The sequence below is a fragment of the Taudactylus pleione genome, unplaced genomic scaffold (genome assembly GCF_031769625.1).
Source record: "Taudactylus pleione unplaced genomic scaffold, aTauple2 ptg001607l, whole genome shotgun sequence".
NCBI lineage: Eukaryota > Metazoa > Chordata > Amphibia > Anura > Myobatrachidae > Taudactylus > Taudactylus pleione.
In genome coordinates, this window is record NW_028286004.1 from 564,946 (window position 1) to 581,973 (window position 17,028).

At 43.1% G+C, this 17,028-nt stretch overlaps 1 protein-coding gene across 6 annotated transcripts in view; it reads right to left on the bottom strand.

The window, feature by feature from the left end:
• Positions 1-12,712, bottom strand: part of HMGA1 (high mobility group AT-hook 1) — an 80,913-nt gene extending 68,201 nt beyond the window's left edge. For 2 of the 6 annotated variants that reach the window (XM_088464193.1, XM_088464187.1), the window contains exon 1: positions 12,574-12,674. The gene's annotated coding sequence lies outside the window, so the exon portion shown is untranslated. Of the gene's footprint in view, positions 1-7,709; positions 7,783-12,573 lie in introns of all 6 variants that reach the window. The other 4 variants (XM_088464192.1, XM_088464190.1, XM_088464189.1 and 1 more) reach the window with 4 other exon arrangements.
• Between the last annotated feature and the right edge of the window lie 4,316 nt (positions 12,713-17,028).

Below are 17,028 nucleotides of genomic sequence, written 5' to 3' on the forward strand. Positions count from 1 at the left end.
GCCCTAGATGGATGAAGGAGACATTTTTCTTCCCTGGCCAATAACTGCTCCTCTGGCAAAAGAAAGGAGAGAAAACGCCTACTTCTCCTATCCTGACACAAATGAGGAGCATTACCTCCAGTAACATTTAGATTCCCTGTGTCCAATTATTTCTCCCCCGAACACAAAATATTTGTCTGTCTGCTACCCATGGGGGCAACCACAGGCTTCTGCTTTCAACTACTGTTTCTGAATTCAAAAGAAATAGCATCTAGTGAATCCTAAAGAAAACATATTATAAATAAATTTCACATTATTTTTAATCACTATTAAATATTATACATTAGGTCTGCAGCACACCGTATGGACAGAATCACTTTAAATGACCAGCAGCTTTTATTGTTCCAAGACTATTCTGTGGAAGTTGCTAGTGGCACCTGTATGCACTAAATTAGCCCGCTCCAACCGTAAGTTTGCACTCTTGTACCCTGCACGGCTGCACATCTTTGACAGGAAGGAATGAAAACTTCATCTCACCTGCCCAAGATTTCAACATTGAGGAAGATTTGGAGCATTCTTCAAGGGAATCATCATCATGTGACTGCTGAGGCATAGTGTATTCGCATGTCCCAATCGTATGCTGTGGTTATTAGGACTTCTGTGTTTTGCAGATTAATTTACATACTCCTAACTATTGTTTTTTCGGTTGATAAATCAGTTTAACTTTTCATATGTGTCCTACTTTTCAGAAAATTTCTGTTCATGTTTCATTACATAGTTGTCCCTATGGGCTTAATTCCGAACTCTGATGGTTTAACCCATGTGGTATATCATTGCCTTTACATTTAGTAGTGCTTAATACTACTTTACGTCTTCCCCCAAAAGGAGATTAGCTATGTCTTGTTCGACTGTTTCTATTTGTTTCACATTTTGGTGGGGCAAAGTGGCCTGCACTATTCATTATTGTGTTATTAGACTACCTCATACATCATGCTTTTCTTTTCTCTCCCATTGTCCCACCCTCTTTCCTAGTCTTTCCACCCCCAACTTCTGACATGTTAACCAAGATGGTACATACTATTCAGTTATCAAACACTAGTAATCTAACATGACCGGTTTAAAAATGTATTCTTGGAATGTAAAAGGGATACATTCATCCGTTAAAATAAAAAGGATATTTACCTTCCTAAAATCGCAAAAGACGCACCTTTCGGTATGCTCCGGCATAAAGTCTTAACATTTGCATCTTATTCGTCTAAGGCGAGAGGAGTGGCTATCCTAGCTCGTAGTACTTTACAAGTTAGTCCATAATACCACGGCCGCCCTATGTGGTCGATCGGTTATTGTGGACATTACTGTTGATGCTCACAAATATATTATTGCTAGTGTCTATGCAACTAATCAGTATAGCAAATCCTTTCTTGAACCTTATAAAAAAAATTATATCCATATTCTGATGAACATTTTATTGGAAGGCGACTTTAATATAGTAGCTTCTAAAATGTTAGACTGACAATCACACTCTTTGCACCCTATACATAGTTATAAAGTTGCCATTCAATATTTGTGTCAGTTAGTTAGCAGATATATGGAGATTACACAACTTCCAGAGAATTCACTTCTCTCCGCCACATAAACCATTCTCTCGCATTGATTACTGGCTTCTCTCCACTTCACTGCCCACAGCAATCACTGATACAGGAATAGATACCATTGCAAATTCCGACCATCCACCCATTTGGGTTACAATGTCACCTGCAGCTAATGTAGGCCTTCACAGGCAATGGCAATTTCCCTCTAATTTAGCAAATTCCCAAAAGTTTCAGGACATGCACCTAGCTGAATGGGATGCTTTTACCTTTAATAATGCTACACATGTCCAGTAACGTTTTGGCAGGCTACCAAGGCAACCTTACAATAAGCTATTTCTTACAGCTAAATACAGAAAAGAAATTACCAAAAACTTGATTGCAGCCCAAAAAGATTTAAAGCTTACCAAACTATGAAGCAATGCCCTTCCCCAACAAATGTGACATTTTCTAATACTAGTAAAAATCAATATGATAAAATCCTTGATTTCATAAGCATTGTTTCAAGGCGGGATGCTTACTCTCCAATTTACATCGTGGTAACAGAAGCAACTCTAACATTCCGGCTCTCGGAGATTCTGAAGGTCATTTACGATATACTGGTGAAGAAATCACAGCCATTCAGAATTTCTACACTGATCTTTACTCAAACAAACCCCCAGATTTAAGGTGCGTATACACTACACAAGAGTGGAACGACTGTACGATTACAACATTGTAATCATGCAATTGTTCTCCATCCGTGCAGTGGATAATATGCCCACTCTAAACGATGTCGCTCAGTGCAGGCACCCTCCCTCATCACCAAACATACACAACATTGTCGATATCTACAGGTTGGCCTGCATGTTCAGACGACGACCAGCAGGAATGCGCATCGCTGGTCGTTGCTGGCATTTTACTGCACGATTAATGAGCGAACGATTATGATGTCGTAATCGTTCAATCACTCATCTTTTTCGTCAAGTGGATACGTGCCGTCGCTAATCAGTCTAAGTTCTGGGAAAAGCTTAAATTCAGTGATTGCACAGAACGAAAAAAAAAAAAAAAAAAAATGAGTCCCAGGGACCCCTCACTAAAAAAATTGGGGTCCTACTACAGTTTCTGGGTATTATCACAATTTATTCATCATTGCCTGTAGTGCGTAAAATGAGCTTTAGCGCATATTTCGCACTGAGAATTACATGGGGAGAAGTGAACACGGGTGGGAGAGGAGAGTACACAGGAGAGCAGAAGGGGTAGAGACATGGAGAGGATATGAAGGGGCACAGAAGAGCAGAATGGGTACAGACATGGGAGAGGGGAACAGGGGCCACAATGGAGCTGGAGAGCAGAAGGAGTAAAGAAATGGAGAAAGGGGAACGGGAATGGGAGGGTAAAGTACACAGGAGAGCAGAAGGGGAGAGGGGCACAAGGGTGGGAGAGGAGACTAAACAGGAGAGCAGGAGTATAATAGTTTGCACCACTATTATAATAGGACACAAGTCAGTCTCCCCATATAAACAAACCATGCACTAGTGGGTGCTGCAGCTGTATTTCATTCTGTGCTATAATATAAATACCATTTACCTGCTGCCAGAAAAAGTGATACTGCCTACACAAAGCAGTATCACTTTTTTTAAATTTAGTTTTAAAAATATTCTCTCTCTGCTAGACAACTGGCTCCACCTTCTTCTCTCCCTAATGGGTAGAACTGTACTAATCAAAATCTGTTCTTCCAAAATTATAGTACGGAATACAAATGATGCCGATAGATCTTAAACGGAAAGATATAAAAATCTGTTCTGCAACATTCATCAAATTTATTTGGCAAACGAAGAAACCAAAAATACCCAAATCTAAACTTCTCCAAACTAAATGTAATGGCAGCCTTCAGTTTCCAGACATCCATGCTTTCTCCCAAGCAACATTCTTTAGATATATATCTGATTGCCTACTCGGTACCTCTACATACACTAATAAAAATCTTGCAGAGGCAGTTTTTTCTCCTTATTCTACAGCAGCATTGCTCCATATGCAAAGGCTGCATATTCCCGCTGAACTCCGCAATCATTTACTGTTTAGAGATACGTTCAATGCATGAAGATCAATCACCAAACGACTATTTATAAACTTTATTGTGTCCAACCATATGCTTTTTTGGGGTAATCCTGGTTTTCCATCAACTCTTTCAAATTCATGGTTTAATACATGAAAATTTAAAGGCATCAATGTTATTTGAGATATCTTTGACCCTGGTGTGAGGCTTATGTCGAAATCGGTATGAAATACTGACGGTGGAAATGCCCGCTGTCAGTACACTGACAGCATCCCGATGGTTCTAATCCCGACAGGGGAATGGCGAGTACTGTTCCCCTGTCCTATTTACCCCCTAACCCTTCTTTTTTTTTTACCCTCATACTAACCCTCCCTACCCCCAACCTAACCCTCCCCCCTTAATGCCTAACCCTAAGCTCCCCCCCGATGGTGCCTGAACCTAAACCCCCCTTCTGTAGCCTAACCCTAACCTCCCCCCTCCTGCAGCCTAACCCTAAGTCCCCCTTGGGTCCTTAAGCCTAACCCCTCCCCCCCATGGAGACTGATACTTTGCCCCGGTCTCCTTATGATCGGGATGCCAGCTGCTGAGATTCCAACGTCGGCATCCCCAGTCATGTTGGGATTCCGATGCCGGGCACCGGGATTCCAGCAGTTGGCATCCCGAACGTTGGAATATTAACCACATCACTTTTCAGCATGTACAGGAAAACTATAGCCTCCCATCTAAACATTTCTTTATGTATTTGCAGGTTCGTCAAATACAGCTTATGAGCCGTATTCAATTTGAGCCGAGCAGCAATACTGTTTCGCGGCCCGGACTTTCCACCTACTTCGCCTGTTTTGTAGGCGGAAAAGTATCATGCGCATGCCCGCTTTACCCTGTATTCAATTTGAAAGTACGCGAAAACGGGACCCGGCAAAACTTTAACAAGCGGAAAGTACTGTCAGTTTTGGGGAAATCAGCCTGACACCCCCCAAAAGATGCTCTGACATGGGGGTTAGCGATGGTTACCCCCGATTTGGCTTGCTGAAGGTATTTGGTGTTTTTAAATGGGCTCAATAGCTGCTAAATAGCATTTTTCTATAGGTGGTGCAGAATAGTATTCTGGAGTATTTTTTCCAGAAAATAACTTATCCCATCAAATTTGGGGTACTTGAAAATGGGGGTCAGCATATTTAAAAGTTGCTAAAGTGAATTTGAAAAAAATCATGAAAAATCCACCTGCCACCAAAAAAAACACTTGAGGTATACTTGGGGACCTCCCTGAGTCAAGTTCGCTAGTTTTTAACTTTGTACAACACTTTTTTCGCCCCTTTTTTCAAAGTAATTTTTTGAGGTGTCCTTAAGTCTTTTTTTAAAAATGTTGACACAGTTTACCTTTGGAGACTGTCTGAAGGCTGCACAAGGGTTCCCGCAAAACAGGGGGCGTGCTGTCGATGTTGAGTGACAGCACGCCCCTTTTGGTGGACGGGCCGGGGGCGTGGCTGCCCAGATGGAGGCGTTCCCATGGGAACGCCTACCGTCTGGGGCTGGCCCCACTGACATCGGAGAGCTTTCGGTTCTGTTAGAGCCGAAAACTCTCTGGGGTTTGCGGCGAGATCCTACCACAAGGGTCTCGTCGCAAGCCCGATGGTCACGATGGTCTTGACCTTCGCGACCATCTTCCTGGCCGCTCGCTATAGCTGTGGGTGGTCACCCACAGCTATGCGAGTGGCCAGGAGGCCGCTCTAAAAAACAAGAAGGTCGGCCCTGATTCAGAGCGAGCACTCTGTCAGAGCGTCCGGCTCTGAATCAGGGCCTCTGTTCTCTGACATGTCTTTATAGGTTACACATTTTCTCAATAAAATGCTTTTCAAAAAAAGAAAAAAAAAAATACCCTTCATGAAGATAGGCAAAGGAAAATAAATGTATCTGGTCGTAGCCACTCTGGACTTTACAGTTTCTGTAGAAACATGAAACCTCTTAGCAGCTTTCCTTATTTATATCCATAGGATCCTTTAGGGGACTTTCCTTCTAACTGAATAGCTGTTTTGTAGATAGGATGGCACCATGTAGAAACCTCATTTTCCTAATAAGGATACAGACTGATAAAATTAAATTGACATCTATCCAACTGTTCTCATTCATTATTAATGCCATGTTTAATATCCTAGTGTATTAAAAACACTTTATGATCCAGCGTGAACTATTGGAGGAGTTAGGGATGGACTGTATATTAATAAAGTCCTCCTCAGTGGCAAACTTATCCTGCATTGACAGCATGTCAGGAAATTAACGGTTTACTTTGTTCAGGAGGCAGAGACAGGCTTTGGAGAAGTATACAAACCACCCATGGATTGAGTCATTTTCTTCCATCCTGCAGCTTCAAGAGTATCGAGAAGATAAATTTACTAACTAAACCTCTGCTACTCAATCTTTTAAACCAGAGGGGTTTTGAGGGGTTGCCCAGGCTCCATTGCAGAGATTGTCCTTAGTATTTATTGAGACTCAGCAATGCAATGTAATGATACATCACATTGCCACACAAACTAGACGATCTGTTGAATAATTCTGCAATATATCGTTGCACGCTTCATGCAACCATGTCGTCCATGGAATTGTCCCAATAGATGTGCAGAACATCCACTGGGACGATGTTATGACATAGGAAATAAGTTATTTTGCAGGAAAATAAATGCAGTGCATCCTCCCTGAAAAGGAAAAACTCATTGGGTCTGCCATTTACAAACCTTTCAGATTTAAATAATCTAGTCCCACAGATGTGCATACAGGTTTCTATCCCACTCCCACACAAAGCAGCACCCTAATCCACACAGCTCTTCCCAACAGACGATGGAAACAATTAAACATTCATAAATCCATTCGCTTACCCATAAAAACCTTGTGTATTTGTGCAAAAGTTACAATGTGCAATCATAATACATCTGCAATCCACACTTGTACTTGTGTTAAGCTAGACTTGTCAGTATGGTCTGTTTGCAAGCCTTAGATCTAGTAGACCTGGAAATAGACTATTTTGGAATATTGTAGAAATGTAAAGATCTAAATTTTCTTTGAATGCTGATTTACTCAGAAAGTGGTCACTGCACCCCAACATTGATGAAGTCCATGCTGCACCCCAAAAGAGCAACCCTAATTAATAACTGTTCACTGCAGTATGCGTTACAATATACTGTACTTACTAACATCTTGGAAACAGCTTCTAAACCAGATACAGGTTGAGTCTCCCATAACCAAAATGCTGGGACCAGGGGTAATTTGGATATTGAAATATTCCCTATTATAGAATATTTGCATACCATAATGAGATCTTGGGAATGGGACCCAAATCTAAACACAGAATGCATTTATGTGTAATATATACCTTATACACACAGCCTGCAGGTAATTTTAGACAATATTTTCAATAATTTTGTGGCTCAAACAAAGTTTGTTTACATACATGAAATGCATTTGTTTCATATACACCTTATACACAAAGCCTGAAGGTAATTTTATACAATATTTTTAATAATTTTGTGCTTTAACAAAGTTTGTGTGCATTGAACCATCAAAAAAACAAAGGTTTAACTATCTCAGTCATGCTGGGAGACTTGACCTGTATTGAGTCTTTATTAACACAAGCAATGCTCATTTTTGAGAGTCAGTGTAAGGATTGACCAGAAGGGGAGACAAGATAGGTCAGCTTGACAAATTAAACAATATTTTGGAACCAACATTCCCTGACTTTAAATAAATTACAGTTTGGCATGTAAGTAGGAGAGTACAGAGTTTGGATGTTTTTTTTTTTAAATTTAATTATTGCAGTCACATACCATATCTGCGGTGCGCAGATAGTTGAGTGGGTGGATAGAAGCCAACTGCTTCAATCCAATGACCACACTTTCTATGGCACCCCAATTTACCATATGCAAGTAAAATTTTGTCAGGTTATTCCCCAAGAGCTCATAACTCATATGCTTGGGTGTGGTTCTGTTTCTAAGTTAGTGAGCCAGAACCCATTGAAAAAAAAAGCATAATGTGTATTTAAAATCTGTGAGATAGCTGGAACCAAAAGAGTTAGAGCACTGTTCATATTTTTGAGAATCAGTGTAGGTACTGACCAGTAGTAGAGACCGTGACAAGGTTGGTCAGCTTGACAAAGTTTGTATAATATCTAGCTATCTCGCTCTCTCTCTGTAGAAAAACAAAGTCAATCATGAGTTCAGACCTGTGATAAGCAACAAGTAGGCCTAATAATGCGTACACACTGGCAGAAATATTGCGAGCGCATCAGCGGTTGCGTACTCCCAATATGAATAAACGTAGTTCACAGATATATTGTATTGGCTCTGCAGCATAGCCAATGGCTGCAGGTGCATCTGACTGTTTGGCCGAACTACCACCCACCCATACACTTGCTGCAGGAACGGATGTCACAGCTGGGCAGGCATATGAATTTGCCCACCCAGCTGTGACATCAGGACGACACGTCGAGCAGCCGTTCAGCGAGACGGCCGTCAACTCGACCTAGTGTGTATCCAGCTTATGCCACCTGTTGTGCAACAAGCCTTCACCACAGCCCTCCAAACTTCCTTCCTGCTTTGCCCCTGTCACATCAGCTCCTACTCTCTGCTTTATGCCCCACCAAGCTTGCATGCCTATCTCTTATTGATAAAAAACTTGGACACTGGATGCAGCTCAGTGGGTCATAAGCCAGAAGACAACTCGTATTCGTTGCCCAGAAGAGATGTCATATGTTGTGAGCTTCAGCTGTTGCAGAAACTCCTGCAAGTCACAGCGGCTGCAGCTCGCAAACGTATTACCTATTATTAGCCCCAACGTCTGGATCCCGTGAGCACTTTCACCCAACAAAGGTAGGTAAGACAATACGCACCAGTGTGCTGCTGTGTTTTTATTTGTGATTTCTCCTACACATGTGAATAGAAATTCATGCGATACACACTGGAAACAGATAGCACACAAGTGTTATGGATGGAAACCACTAATATTGTACATGGTTTGACCTAACTTTCAAAACTGGTGGAAAACCTGATCACAGATCACATTGTCAGATTTGTTTGTTACACTTATCTCACACTAAAAATTTTATTATAGACTGTCTTATTTGATTAACCACTTAACTGACAAATTCTTTTTCCGAAAACCGCTCCAAAATTGTCTGTTTCTTTTATGATTGAATTAGGTCAAGAACATAATTTTAAACTTATCCATCACTATTTTATTTGCAAAAAATTTTTTTTAAAACACAGTACACCATAAAAATAGCGACTTTTATGTTATACTGTAGTGATGGCCATTGACAAATGTACCATCGATGGTTCAACCATCGTTAGAAACCATCAATAGTTAAGCGATTGGTCGAGGAGATCTGTGTAGACCACATCTGCCGATGTTTCCTAAGCATCGATTGAGGGTTGCCATCGATGGTGCAACATTGATGGCCACCAGCAATGGCAAACCACTTGTTTTCAGTCAGAGCATCGATGCCATCCCTAATCAGAGGCTCTGCGAAATAAAAATAAAAAATTATATTATATATATATATATATATATATATATATATATATACACATACATATACATACATACATACACATACACACGATGTATATACACACATACATAGCGTTCCCGCTAGGCTGTTTTAGCGGGGCGCAGCGCCCTGCCCTCACAGCCAGGAGGAGGGCAAAAAGCGCCCTGCCCTCACAGCCTGCGGGAGCCGTTCTCACCCGTGGGACGCAGTGTCCCGCGGGTGGAGAAACATGCAGTGACCCGTCACCGCCGGAGAATAGACGCCGGGCGCATGCGCCCGGCATCTATTCTCCCTGTCTGCAGGGCTTGGGGGCTGCCCGGCATGTCCGTAAGTGCCGGGCACGCCCCCAAGAGTGACGAAAAGGGGACGCGTCTTATAGACACGCCCCCTTTTCCGATGACCACTCCCCCTTCTCGGTCGCGCACGCGCCTGCCCTCTCTAGCTCCAGCGCCCTGCCTCCCGCCGGAGCTAGAGGGAACACACACACATATATACATATACACACATATATATATATACACATACATATATACACACACACACACACACACACACACACGTACACATACACTATCGTGGCCCTTATGAAAAGTTGCATCATGGGGGACGAGGAGGAGAAGCTGAGGCCGGGGTGGGAGTGTGCGGGGGGCTGCCTGGGTACATAGAAGCAGCAGCCAGAGTCACGGCTGCTGCTTCCTGTACATTGTAGTCCCGGAGCCACAGCGGGAACATGTCCCGCTGGTGGCCCGGATACATAGCAGCAGCGGCGGCTACCAGAGCCGCTACCGCTGCTCCTCCACCACACAGTGATCACCTAGTGATCACTGTAGCGCCGGAGCCGCAGCGGGAGGGTCTCCCGCTGGTTACCCGGGTACAGAGCAGCAGCGGCGGCGGCTACCAGAGCCGCGGCTGCCCGATCACTGCTGGCCACAGTGATCGGGTCACAACAACAGATGCGGCTACATGAGCCGTGGCTGCTGCTTCAATGACAGTGCGCCGGGAGGGGGTTGCCGACGGTGCCCGATCACTGTGGCCATGTCAGGGAAAGCCCAGCCTGGCACGGTCGTATCTGATACGACCGTGCCAGGCAAGTGGTTAAGGCACCTATGTATCAAAGCTGGGAGAGAGATAAAATTGTAAATTCAGTTTCTGCATAATTTTAAGTATAACTGCGATGTAACAGCCAAATGTAGGATCAGGGCCATAACTAGTGTGGTGCGACATGTGCCACGGCACATGTGCTGTTCGGCCGTGCCTGTCAATTTTCTGTTTATAATCACTCACTTGTAGCTTCCTCTTTAATCCTCGGCATCTCCTGGCTGCCTCCAACTCCTCTATGGCTGACCCCCCCTCCCCCTCCATGTGGCCACCTCCCCAAGCACCTTCAGTCACATCAGCCTTTATTTAATGCACACATTTTAAAATACTGTCGTACACGGAAATCAAACCCACCGCAGAGATTTGCTGCACACTACAAGCATCTTTCTATACCTTCAGCCAGTGATCTACACTACAGTCCCCTTTCCCATGAGGCCAAACCCCTTTTTCTTCAGGCACACTCCTTAGGTACAGCAAAGCGCTTTCTGGCCCAGTGAACCAAAAAGTCTAGTTACGGCTCTGTAGGATATTTCACAAATTTCCTGCAAAACGCCAACTACCAATGCTGATCACAATCCCCATTACCATCAATGTGGACTGCAGTCTAATCCCTATCTAATTACTCCAAATAGCATAGCTTTTCAGAGCTTGGCCCTGAAGGCTGCTAACATCCTCAAACGGCAGTAACCGTTTTATGCCTATGCAGGCATTTTCAGAGGTGAGGGATCTTCTGTCCCTTCTCCTGCAGCCTCCGCCCACCACTAAACTGCATAACAAACTTACATTGGGCGCAGTCAGTCACTGCGGAGGAGTCTTTCAAAAAACACGATGGACACCTCCAATGTGTCAAAGTATTTCAGAGGAACAGTGCTTTAATCAAAAGTGCTGTCCCTGTAGAAATTGTTAGTACACAGCAGGGATAAGCATGTCGAAAATTGTATTCCCCACTGCGATGTACACTGAATAAAAATAAGAATCACAACTGTTCCATGATTTATGCACCAAAGTCTTAAATGACAATTGCATTCAATTTATTTTAAAAATGAACTTTACTTGGTCTATTCTTATTTAAAAAAAAAATGAATACACAGGGGCCCATTTATCAAATTATATTTTCAGGGGTTTACCTCAAATAATAAGTATCTCCCGTAAGTATTGAGGGACCGCAGTATGCATCACCGATACCTGCTGTGATCCCTCCATTACCGCTGGCAGCCGCCTCCCCCATAGGTTTCTATTGGGGATGCAATGCTGCCAGATTTACCAATACCCGGAATGCGATGCATTCCAGATATTGGCCCCCGCAGCCAATGCCACCTGAAGATGATGTTAGTCACTGTAGCCTATGGGCTACACCACACACTATTAGCCGACGGAGGGATCAGCCGGTACCCTCCCCGGCTATAGCAGTTGTGCAAGTGCAGTCCACAGGACTGCGCATGCACAGCACCCCCTGCACTGGCCGGCAGCTCTCCCAAGACATCGCAGAGACTGGCTCCTTTCAGAGCCAGTGTTCCTGCACGTCTCGGATGATGCATCTGGCCAATAGGATCGCTATTTGCAATGCGATCATGGGTGTTACTGGCATGTCCAGATCGCATTGCAAAAGCGATCGTTGATAAATGGGCCCAACAGCAAGGACATTTCCAGGCACAAATCTACACTGTATACGACATTGGACTCTCCATGGATAGAAGGGTATTTATCAAAGCTGGGAGAGAAATAAAATTGTGGGATAAAGTACCAACCAGCTTCCAATTTACATTTTGCAGGCTGTTTATAAAATAGTTAGGAGGTGATTGGTTAGTAATTTTTTTTTTTTTTTTTTTTTTACAATTTAGCTCTCTTCCAGCTTTGATAAATACCCCCTATATCCGTTTTGCAACCCCACTCTCTAAATAAGTGAAATGCAACTACCACGTTTTTCAAGTTTGGTCACAATATGAGAATGAAGGACTTTACTCAACATGCATTGCAAACTCGTTTATCTTCCGCGCCTAACCCACCACATCTCCTCCATTACATCCACGCAGGATTCCAAGTATTACATAAAATAGAGGGTTTCCCTCAGATATTTTCATTGAAATAGACCCTATGCACACACCTTGGTACATAGAAATCGCTGAAAATAAATCTGCACTTGCAGAGATATTCTATGCCCTCCATTCCCTCAGTTATTTCCCGGGGCTGATACAGACAGCAGGGTGTGCAAGCGATAATAATAATAAAGATGTCTCACATTTGTATACAGCAACATTACATGTCACCGCCACAGCACGTCCCTATATAGAACATTCTTATAATATTGGCAAAATAACGATGAAAGCGCATACCTTATACCAGCAAATGGAATCTGATTGGTCCTTACCCCCTATTTTATGTGTAGGAAAGGACAATTCCCTCCACTCCTTCCCGAGCCTATATTTATGCTATCAGCCCAGATTAAAGGCTTGAGAGGGCGTGTTTGTGTCCCGGCGATGTCATCTGCTGGGAGGGGATATACAATGCATAGGGAGGAAAGGCGTAGTCAGTTCATGCTTTACTGCACGAAACCACCATATTATTATTGTTCTGCACCCAGCATAGTAACTGTGGGGAATTATAGTGTATAGCAGGTGTATGACAGGAGGGGAAATTCTCACAGCCCCCAAACCAAAAGATGGAAACCATGGCCACGCCTACTTCTGCACGCCGGGGGTAATAGAGCGAAATGACACAGATTGGTCTTGGGGGTGATTTGTCAGGGGAATCATGTACTTTTAGGTCAAATAAAGTGTTGGTAGTAGTAAAAGAAGTGGAATATATGTAGACGTCAAACTGAGCATCTGGGAAATTACATGGTTAAAATAGGTTTCATAATTACGAATGTAGTCAGAACCAGGTTAATATTTGTGGAGGCCCTAGGGCAAGTAACGTTTGAGGACCGCTAAACCTTGATTAACCAAATTGCCTGACCGCATGAATCAAAAATAAGACTTTACAGCCCTGCACACACTGGGCCTGATTCTGGCACTTACGCAATGCCAATATTTATGCAGATAGCAATTTTTTGCCATTGAACATATGTAAAAGCCACATTGCACACGCACAGCGATTAGTTTGTGATAACGCTTGCACAGAGGATTCACTCTCACAGTGAGTGACTGGTAGTAAGTGTTTGGGGGAGGTAATGGGGTGGCTAAGGAAACGCAGGCGTTTCTGACCTTTTTAACGCCATGTCAATGGCGTGCAGGGGCGTCAGAACAATTTTATGTTGGGGGCAACATAAAATCATACCGGCGCTCGCCCCCCTCTCCTCGTCCCTTCCACTCCTTCCACCATCTCTCTTACCTGAGCAGCAGCCACGGATAGTCAGGGGCTGTGCTATCTAGCAATAGGCTGCACCGCACGGAGGAGGAGGTGTAATGTGCGGCCACTGCTCCATTCACATGATTGGGGGAGCGAGCCACCCCCTTGCCCTCCCCCATTCCGAGACCCATGTGGGCGTGCATAAATTAGCCATTGCGATCTCCTTTGCAGCATGAGAGCTCTCAGCATGTCAGGACTTCACTCAGTAGCTGCGTGGCTGTGCGATCTGCATCGATGTTCCCAATGTTTACGCTGATGCACGTCATCGGACAGATATGAGAAGACAGCAGTGGACGTCCCTATGCTTGGGTAAGCTTTGGAAAACATAAGCATATTTCGCAATTGCGATTGCACTATCGTAAATCTCAGAATCAGGCTCACTGTGTACCTCCTGACCCCCTTCACATTTGATCCCTGTAGCACCCACACTTCCTGCAGTGGCGGTGGGGTAATCACATAGGGGTCGATCCAATTAGCCGCTTTAGAGCAGCATGAATTCGCTCAAAGCTGCTTACAGCACCGTAGGGTTGCGAGACAAAAAAATGTGCAAATTCAGGCTGTGAAGGGGCCTGATGGGGTACGAGATGTGGTGCTGTTGCTGGCGTTTTAACACTGTGGCAACGGCAACTCGGACCCTTCGTGGCTAACTGAATTGACCCCTAAGAGTTATTAATTGAAAGAAACTGATGTTAGAGGTTATTTCCCATCCATAGTGCAATTGTTTCCATTAAGTTGCACTAATACCTTGGTAAAATATTTTACTAACCAATTAAATGTTGATTTTTTAAACATTTGATTAACTAAAAAATATTTTTTTAAATGAATTCAAATATTTTATTACAAAATATATATATGACTAGGGGGTATTTCATACCACCCCATATCCATAGGCCTCCTTTGTAAAATTACCTCCACCGACAATAGACCCCCCTAGTTGTAATAGATCCCCTTTTGAGTAATCTCTCCCCCCACTCCCAGGGTAATAGCGCCCCATTTTTGCACATGCCCTCTACCCCCAGTGACCGTTGTCATATTTTAACTATTTTCAAATCCCTCCATGCCCCAATGTTATTTTTATTCATGGGGCATTACACCTCCACCTCATATATGCCTACTTTTGAAAAAGCATTTAAGGGAGATTGTGAAAGCAACATTTATGCACATAGAGATGAAAAATGTGTAACTGCTCAGAGAGGCGTCATAACATTTACTTATGTCCAATTTTGAATGAGCTCCAAAGCAGTTACATTCGTAGTTCAACACATATATCAAACACAACTCCTGTAATTCATCACGCATCGTTGGGCACACAGTATAAAGAGAGAGCCTCCAGATCGTGTGGTACGTTATAAAATATTTATATTAAAATATTTAATTAAGAACACAATAAAGACTCGTACAATTAAACATTAAAAAGTGGGCTTATCTGTCCAAAGTGTTATGGAGGTATTTAACAGGAGGTCCAGTCTCCAGCTCAACGCGTTTCGTCCCGCTGTAGTCTCTGGGGACTTCTTCAGGAGTAGATTTGACAGTAGAGATATTTTCACATGAGTGCATATACTTATACCCGCCTCTATTAAGTTAAGTGCCTGCTACAGGTGTTCAATTGCGTCATGACATTGAACACCTGTAGCAGGCACTTAACTGGTGATTGCTGGATTTATCACATAAGTTTTTTTCTGATACCATTTTTTGTTTTTGCATGAATACATTATCTCTGTGCAATAAGCACAGTCCTATATATAATATATAATATTAAGATCCTTTATCAGGTTACACTATGTTGGTTTTTATTCCCTTTTTCTGAGATATACACCTGGGGCATTGCACACGGAGATCCCGTCAGGATAAAGATCATATGGACTCTCTATAAACAGTGTTGTTGCAAACTATCTAAAAAGAACTGGTACACTGAAGGCCGTTCCTTCACCATTTTTATTAATATATATATATATATACATATATATATGTATATATATGCATATTTATGTGGAAGCTATGCAGAAATGAGGCTGCACTCTAGGTCTTATATCAAAAAATGCTTGTATTAGTCCATATTACGGTACACCATACATATATACATATATATACATACAGTATGTGTATATATATTTAAATATGTGTGTATATATGTGTATATATTTATATATATATATGTATGTGTATATATTATGTATATATATATATATATATATATACATACATACATATATATGGTTCTGTCGTAATGGCATGCTCCCGACAGAAGGGCACCAAATTAACGCCCATGATCGCATTGCAAAAAGCGATCTCTTCGGCCGGATGTATCATCTGGGACATGCAGGGACACGGGCTCCGAAAGGAGCCCATCCCTGCGATGTCTCCTGGAGAGCTACTGGCCATTACAGGGGGTGGTGCGCATGCGTGGTCCCGTGGACTGCACATGCACATCCGCCATAGCCGGGGAGGGTTCCGGCGGATCCCTCCACCGGCTAATAGTGCACAGTGTAGCCTATAGGCTACAGCAGCTAACGTCATCTTCAGATGGCATTAGCTGCGGGGACCAATATCTGGAATGCATCGCATTCCGGGTATTTGTAAATTTGGCAGCATCGCTTCACCCATAGAAACCTATGGGGGAGGCGGTTGCCAGCGGTAATGGAGGGATCACAGCAGGTATCGGTGTATCGCCGTGGTCCCTCCAGCAGGGGTGACTGGGCCGCATAATATATGTATTTGGGCCCACATGGTTGGGCCACATAAAATGCTTCTTTGGGCCGCATGCGGTCCGCGGGCTGCGAGTTTGACATGTCTGGTTTAGAATAAGCAAAAGACAGTAAAAATAAATATGCCAGATATATAGAAGCAACAGTTGTATCAACAACTACAGTGTGTTTCCAAAGTGTAAACATTGTTGTGCATAATGAGATTAATTTATGTTAGCATGTCTCTAGGAAGCAAAGTCAATCCTCTCTATAATAAGCACAATAATAGATTGAGGTTCAGTCCTTTTCCTCTGATCCTTGTGTTAAAGTAGATAAGAAATATATATCATTTATTTTGAGACCAGGTGTGACCATCGCCAGGGGTTACGGTGGTTCATCAAAGCCCCATGTCATGACTTTACGTAGTTTGTGTGCTCTGTATAAACTGTGTATTATCATAATTCCCTAAAGTGGATATTTCAGAAATGGCTGTTTGCGTCAACTAGATTGCATAAACTGATAGGGCAGATGGTCAAGTGACACCTGGTCTTTGAAGACAAAGCTTCCTGACTGTAACGTTTGCTCTCTCCCTGGGGGGGGGCAATGATGCAAGTCCAGTGCGCAGTCACACTGGCTGCTAGAAGGGTCATTTGTAACACCTCATGCTAGCAGTCTTCCTATCATAAAATGCCCTAAAGGTCCAGGGTCTTGTAGTTGTGCTAATTTGCATCTACACAGACCCTGGGAGAACAAAGG